This window comes from Pyxicephalus adspersus, chromosome 7 (assembly GCF_032062135.1).
Source record: "Pyxicephalus adspersus chromosome 7, UCB_Pads_2.0, whole genome shotgun sequence".
Lineage (NCBI taxonomy): Eukaryota > Metazoa > Chordata > Amphibia > Anura > Pyxicephalidae > Pyxicephalus > Pyxicephalus adspersus.
In genome coordinates, this window is record NC_092864.1 from 43,024,756 (window position 1) to 43,032,525 (window position 7,770).

Here is a 7,770-nt window from a genome sequence, read left to right on the forward strand (position 1 = left end):
AACAAGTCCACTTTATTTATTACAATTTTTTATTGCATACATACCTTTTCCTGTCTTCTAGCCAGTAACATGGCAACCACAAGGACTTCTACCCCAACTATGGGCAGTCTTTTACCCTATCACTGTAGTTCGTGATTTCTATTACATTTCAAGAGTGTTTTTCTTTATTTAAAAACCACCATGTACAAGGTTAAGGCTTCCTACAAGCCTATTATTGGGGTGGTTTCTGTATTTCCAATTTTATCTCCGAAGCTGCATGAAAAAAAAAAATCTTTTGCCCTCTGAACAGTGCTTTAAAAAAGATATGCTATAGTATATGTCCCCCATGACAGTGCCTGGCACCTCCATGCATGCATTCTGCAGAAATATCAGAGGAAATTTCACAGTATCTAGTATGGCAGTATGACTGCTTTTACTTAGGGGCAGGGGGTTGAGGAGGTTGGTATAGCACATTTTATTTTAAAGTGCACATAATAATATTATTATTACTATGCATTTATATAACACTTGACATAATCAGCAGTGTTCTATTCATAGAACCTGATTTATTAATGCTCTTCAAGACTGGAGGAGATAAACTATCATGGGAGAACCCGGGTTATCCAGGAAACCTATAATAGATCTGGTCCAGGATTTAAAGCATTAGCTTTAGAGAATAAAAAAATATTGTTATTATATCCTTTACAGGTTTTCTGGATTCCCTAAGTTTACCTTTGATAGTCTATCTTCTTTAGTCTTGGAGATTTGTAATAAATAAGCCCTGTGTAGTAGTAGAGTTGTATCCAGGTACAAAATCCCCATCCTCGGCCATTCTCATTCTGGCCTATTCCCATATGATAATTTACTATCTTCCTCCCATGCTCGCTTCATTCTTTACTGTCTCTAACCAATCAAATTCCTATCTTGTCCTATCTAATTCAAAAATTAGGCGAATTTAAATATAAAAACAAGCAATACATACAAGAACCACCATTCATTGTAAATCAAGTCACTGAAAAATAAATAAGCATATCTATCAGCATTGGTAGCAATTAGTAATACAATTCTTATATAGCTTAGACGAGCAAAGATAAGAGGAATTTTAACATAACAATAAAACAATCATATATGTCCCACTATTTAGCTGTATGAGATACAAATCTCCAGATCCTAGTCATGTGGCAGTGACTGAATGAAAAGACTTTGCCAGAGTAGGTAACTATAATTACAACATGCTGTGCGCACACTCTGCAGGGGGAGATATCTGCTGGCATGGCACCCTGGATAGATGAATACCACATCAGCAGGGAGCCAACACACATTAATACCACTATCACAGTACTACCTCAAAACCCCCTGCCATCCTTGCAGTAGTACTTCTATGGCTCCCATCATTTATACAAACGAACACAGTATAGGGGCTGGATTGTCCCTATGACCACAGTTTTACCACCTTTCCTATCCATATGTACACCCCTTATATATAAACATGTCACATGGTCCTCAGAGAAGCTCATAATCTAATATTCAAGCATCAAAATTATAGTCCAATGTCCCTAACATAATCAATGGTCAATTTGGGGGGCATTTGAATTTACCTACAGGTATATATATATATTTTTTCATAATATTGGAGGAAACTGGGGTGCCAAGGGGAAACAATGCAAACACATCATATTATACAAACTTCTTACAGATATTGTCACAAGGAACAAATCCTTTATATGCTAATTTTATTGTATAGGAAAATGTATTCTTGCACATTTTATGCAGCAAGCAAATGAAGAACGGACATAATACATCTGTTATTTCAAACATTATTTAATTATTCTTGTTTCTGGCTTGAATACTTTCTTTGAACAAACACGTAGAAATTAATTTCAGTATATCGGATTTGTAAAGCTTTATTAGTATTTTACAGTATATGCCTAAGGAAATGCTATCAGTATCAGCTCCTATATATACCTCTGCATGGGTAATATTTAGAGCAGGATTGAAGCCAAGCTTTGGAGATTCCAGTACATACATATTTTTAATAGAATAAATAGGCTTTAAAACAGGCCTTTACTGATATCTGTAGCTGCAGGCACTGTGAAGCAATGCATTCTCTAATCAAACTAATGATGAAGTAACTTAAGTTGGGTCTCAGCACTTACCTTTTCCATTTTCCCTGCTCTCGGTTTAAAATATAAATTAGAAGGCTAGTAGTCACTGCATGGATCTGAAAACAGAATAAACTGAAGCCAAAGCAAAAGTGTTTTTGCGCTACATATTGAGGATGAATTATACCACAATGGTTGCCACTATAAAGATAAATGAGGGCTCACTTTAGAATCCATACTGCTTTTTAAGCCCGTATTATTATTAGAACATCTATAAACCCCCAATGACTCTAAATAATCCTATGTCTGGGCAAGTACAGACAAGTGTCTAGCTTAGATGAACTGTTAATCTGAAATTGAACAGCCCCCTCCCATCCACCATAGCTATAAAAACTAAAGTCAAACTATGTGATAGGGCCTGATTTATCAAAGCTCTGGAGAAGATAATCTATCATGGGTGATCCTGGGTGAACCTGGACCTGAAATGGTTCAAGTCCTGGATTAAAAACATTTTCCAAATATTAGCAAATGATTTTAGGAATTTTGTTCCTGATTTGCTGGATCCCCCAACCCAGGTACACCTATGATGATCAATCTTCTCCAGTTTTGAAAAGCTTTATTAAATCAGGCCCATAGTGAGTGGTCCAAATACATCTAAAAATAAAACCTAGTGATTTTTAAAATAAAAATTTGTTGAAGCCATTTCATTCATCAGTTAACATTTTCCAGCTGCTGCAAGGTAGCAGTGGTTTAAAAAAAAAAACCGAAGGATTGCAATCTTACTGCAATATTTCTTTTCTATTCTGTGAAATGCACCTAAAAGCTGCAATATAAAGGCAGTGTGCCTTTTTCATTCCTACCTATTTAAATATTGTTTGTGACAAAATAAATTGCGTCTCAGTGACTGGGATTTTGGGCTCTTGCAGAGATCTTTCAATCTATTTCACATTATCACACATTATTACTTTGCGCCTATTGCCTTTACATTTTTGCTCACTATGAGATTGCAACGGTTTTCCTTGAATGTGATTTGCCTTTGTTGCTGCCGGAATTAACTCAACCCTTCATCCCTTTCCTATCATTTCAGCGTTAGGATTTTTTTTTGAATCCTCTCACTCCTTGAACAGCTCAGGTGCTAACAAGTGTGAGCAAGTGTACAGAGGCATGTGGTCAGAAGTAATTGTAACTGTCACAAATGAGAGACATTATATGGGACAGTATTATGCAGCTGACATATTGTATTGCTGCTTGGCATTTCTCGCCATAGAGGAAAAAGTCCAACCAACTTGTGAACAGTCTTGTGACAGATGGGCATAAGTTTAGGTAGCCAAGAGACCATGTATGCGTTACTGTGGTAGCTGGGGGGCTGAATTCACAGCTTGCTTCATCAGAATGGCTGCCTGTCCTGACAGTATACATGTTTATAATTAAGGGGATGTGCCATCCTAAAACCCCCATAATAAACATTGCCTTGTAACCAGTGATTTCATTTATCTTTGTTTGGTATTTTTGTAGAGAATGTGTAGTGTTTTGTATATTTTTTTTTCTTTGTGTATTACTGTTTTGTATTATTAAATGTATTTGAAACAAAATGTATTTTTGTTTAGCCAGTTAAATATGTAAAATATATCAATATAAAACATCTACAATTTGAAGCCAGCTGGTGGACCTTTAGGATTATATATTATATATTATATTTAGGGAAATGCTTCCCTGAAAAAAGGTGTTCATAGAGCTCAATGACTCAAGCTTAGATTACACATACAGCTCAGTATTCTCCCCAGAAATGTTTTAAAGCTCGGTGGGAAAAAGTTGTAGGTGGACCCTGTATTTTGTCCCAACTTTTCTATACCCACCAAAAAAACAGCTGGGTGGTTACTGGAAAGAACCAGGAGGTGCTTCCAGCTAAAAAAGGGCTGGGGGGAATGTTTAGTCCGAATGGGTATTAGGAGTTCATCTCTCCGCCTTCCCTCCTACTTTCTCTAACTTTTTTGTATACTTCCATGTATACTGTAAATTATAGAGAGAAAGGCTGAAAGGAAACTTAACTGATGTGCTCTCCTAAAGTAATGCTTTGTGACAACTGAGTTGATTTATTAAATATATGGTTATACACAGAACAAAGTGAATTATCCCCATACCAGGGATATTTCACCATCCAATCATGTGCAAGGAAAAAAACACATTTTTTTTAAGGTTTCCTTGCATGTGATTTTTGAAATATGAACCATCATCACATTCACTAAGCTAAGAAAATGATCCCTTGTCATAATTCATCTTGGTAAGTAAACAGCCTAAAGTTCTTAGATAAATCACCTTCAATGTGTCACCTAGTATTAGACATTTGTAAAACATAGCTGGAAGTCGTGGGGCATCTAGCATTGTGGTAGTTGCATTGTGTCATGAATAGCATTGTGGCATGAGACCACTAAATACACATTGGGCCTGATTTATTAAAGCTAAAGATAGACTATGATGGGAGAACCTGGGTGATTCAGCAAACCTGGAATGGATCTGGTCTAGGACTGAAACATTTGCAAACTAATAGTAAAGGGATTTTTTAAAACCCATTCCAGGTTTGCTAGATCACACAGGTTCCCTCATGACAGTCTCTCTTCTCCAGTCTTGGAAAGCTTTAAGGCATAAACAGCACAAAATTCAGTCATACGTCAGTGCTCATGAGCTAACAAAGCACTTGCAGATGGGTGCAGAATGATGAGCTTATACGTGTGCTGCTTTCCTGTCCAATCACAGGCTGGGGAAGAACAAGACCTGTACACATTTACTGGACTGCAGCAGAGAAAAATTAGGTCCCTTGTACATTCAGGCAGCATTGTGCTATATGGTAGAGCTCTGCAAATCTTAAAGTTTGATGAACAGAAATACAAATGCTAAAATAGATAAAAAACACTCCCATATATGTATTTTATCTGTGTGTTTTTCTGTTTGTTTCAGCAGCCATTCTCCCTGGGGTTCCCCTAGAGCAGTGTTTCTCAACCAGGGTTCAATGGAACCCTAGAGTTCCTCCATAACTTGCTAGAGGCTTCCTGAGCTCCCTTGGCTGATAGGTCTTCCTATTGATGATGCCTACATAATCCCCGAGCCAACACCACTTACCAACGATCCTTACAGATTCCTCTAAAGGAGGTATCCTGACAAATGTAGCAGAATATTTCCCTGCCAACCCAGAATAATTGCATTTAGTAGATGTTTTCCCCCATAATTTTAGGTAGGAAGGTTTGGAAAAACTGGTTTAGAGTTAGGCTTTACTTTGCAATGTTGATTAAAAACAAGTGAAACCAAGTAAGATACAACTATAGACAGATAAATAAGAAACTAGACTGGGGTTATAAATAATGGCCAAGACAGATACGGGAAAGACCTGTCATAATAAAGCTGCTTTGCTAAATTTTGGTACAGGGCCCTTCATACATTATTGGGGCCACTATTTATACAGGCATTAAATATATATATATATATATATTAGAACAGTGAGATTTTATCTTCACAATAAACACAACCACACAGCAATGAACATGTTCAGTTTTGCCCTAGAAACCTACCTTTGCTTTACAATGTTCACGGGAGAGGAATTGGCCTTGATACACTGTAAAGAAACTCGTCTATGTTGCTATCTACTCTTGTTAAAAAATAATCCACATCCATTAATATCTGTGTCAGGCTATGAGTATCAGTCATGTAGAGTTTTTAGTAGTGTCATATTTCGGGGGATAGGAGTGATGAAATTGATCTTCCACTCTGTTGCCTTTGATGTAACATACAGTTTATTTATTTTCAACATTTTTACATTTTAGATGAATCAATTGTTATCGTGAAAATAGAGTTCAACTGAAGATGTGATCTTTGCCATGACTACCGTGCTAGAAATGCCTAATTTCATGCACTGAGCACATTCTGTGATGCTATTAATATTTTGTATACTTAAAGCTGAAGTCCAGGCATAGTTTTAATTTATTTAAGAGGTGTTAGATGTTATACTGACCAATTTAACTTATGTCTTCTGATGTCTTTTTAAAAAATTGTACAAATGATGGCCCGGAACAGCCTGGGGCAGTCCAGCAGTCATGCCTACAGACCAGCTGTGGACCAATCCACTTTGTATGTTTGTGCTGGCATGTTATGGGTGACATTTTGATGGAACATCACCAAGTAACATAGAAGGGAGAAAACTCCTACTCAACGACTCTCATGATTATTAAGGACTGTGGAAATGTAATTATTGCCAGTGCCAACCATTCTCTGACCTTGGCCTTAGCCTTAACCCCCATCAGCATCCCACCTGTCTAAGCACCTGTGTCAACTGCGTTTTCTTTGCATCAGAGGGGTTTTGCATACCAATGCAATTCAAGATGAGGGCGAAATCTGCATGAAGCAAGTCAAGTGCAGGTCTAGAAGTATATTGACTGCACCAAAGGCACCTGACAAAAAGTTCTGAAGGATCTCAGAAGTCATTTAAGTTGATGTCAAACCAAAGCGCTAGGAAATCTTGGTATATTAAAAGATGTAGTACAGGAAGAAACACTCTAATTGCCTATTGACAAGGTAAATTGTGCATGTTCCAACAGTTTAAACAGGCCCTGAACATATGTATATACAGCATTGAACTGTGTTTTTTTCCTAAAGCAGAACAGTTTCATTATCAGTAGCCCATGGAATCCGAAGGAAGTCAGAGAAGATGGCATTAGCAGAAGGAACGGCAACCAGACCCTGGACCTGGTATTGCTGGAGTACAGTACAGTGGATGGTTGCTGCCTATTTCAGAAAACAAATGTTAAACTCTTCTTTTACTAGATGGTCAGCTACATGTCAACAAACTGCATTTCTGGAACTTTTTCACTCTCACTTCTGAATGTTTGATCCCTGATATTGCAAGACAGCCAACATTTTTCAAAATGTGCCCAAGTGTTGACACCTTTTTATGAGTAATCAAAAGAGCAAATCTTTCAGATGCTGCATTTTGCAAGACCCCACTCTATATGCCAATTTTTGCAACAGTTCTAACACATCTTTAAAAAAGTGAACAGGGACCATTTTCAATAAAAACTTATAAAGATATTCTTATATACCTAAGAAAGTTTTATTAACACCCCGAATTTTGCCCACCAAACACAAATACATGACTGCTTTAGATTAACCATGTTCCCTAAAATACTGTGTAATAGGGACCCACCGATTTTTTATTGGACACTTTAAATGTTATTGATATTAGACACAATGGGCCTGATTTATTAAAGCTCTCCAAGGCTGGAGAAGATACACTTTCATTGGTGAACTTGGGTGATACAGCAAACCTGTAATGGATCTGGTCGAGTATTAAAAACATTTGCTAACACATAGCAAATGACTTTTAAGAAATCCATTCCAGGTTTGCTGGATCACCCAGCTTCACAGATGACATTCTAACCTCTCCAGCCTTGGAGAGCTTTAATAAATCAGGCTCTTTAAATGGTATTGTCAAGAGAGAAACATGGGGTTCAATGGGATGCCACTAATCCCATGGCATCCCAATCTGACTGTGTCAGTTAGCCAGGAACAAGTTGATTGCTCTGTTTCTTTTTCTCCTCTTTCTGTTAAATTAAACTTAATTGATAAGCTTACTAAAACTTTGCAACAGCTATAAAACCATATAGTTGCATTTGCTTGTGAATGAATGTTGTTTTCCACACTA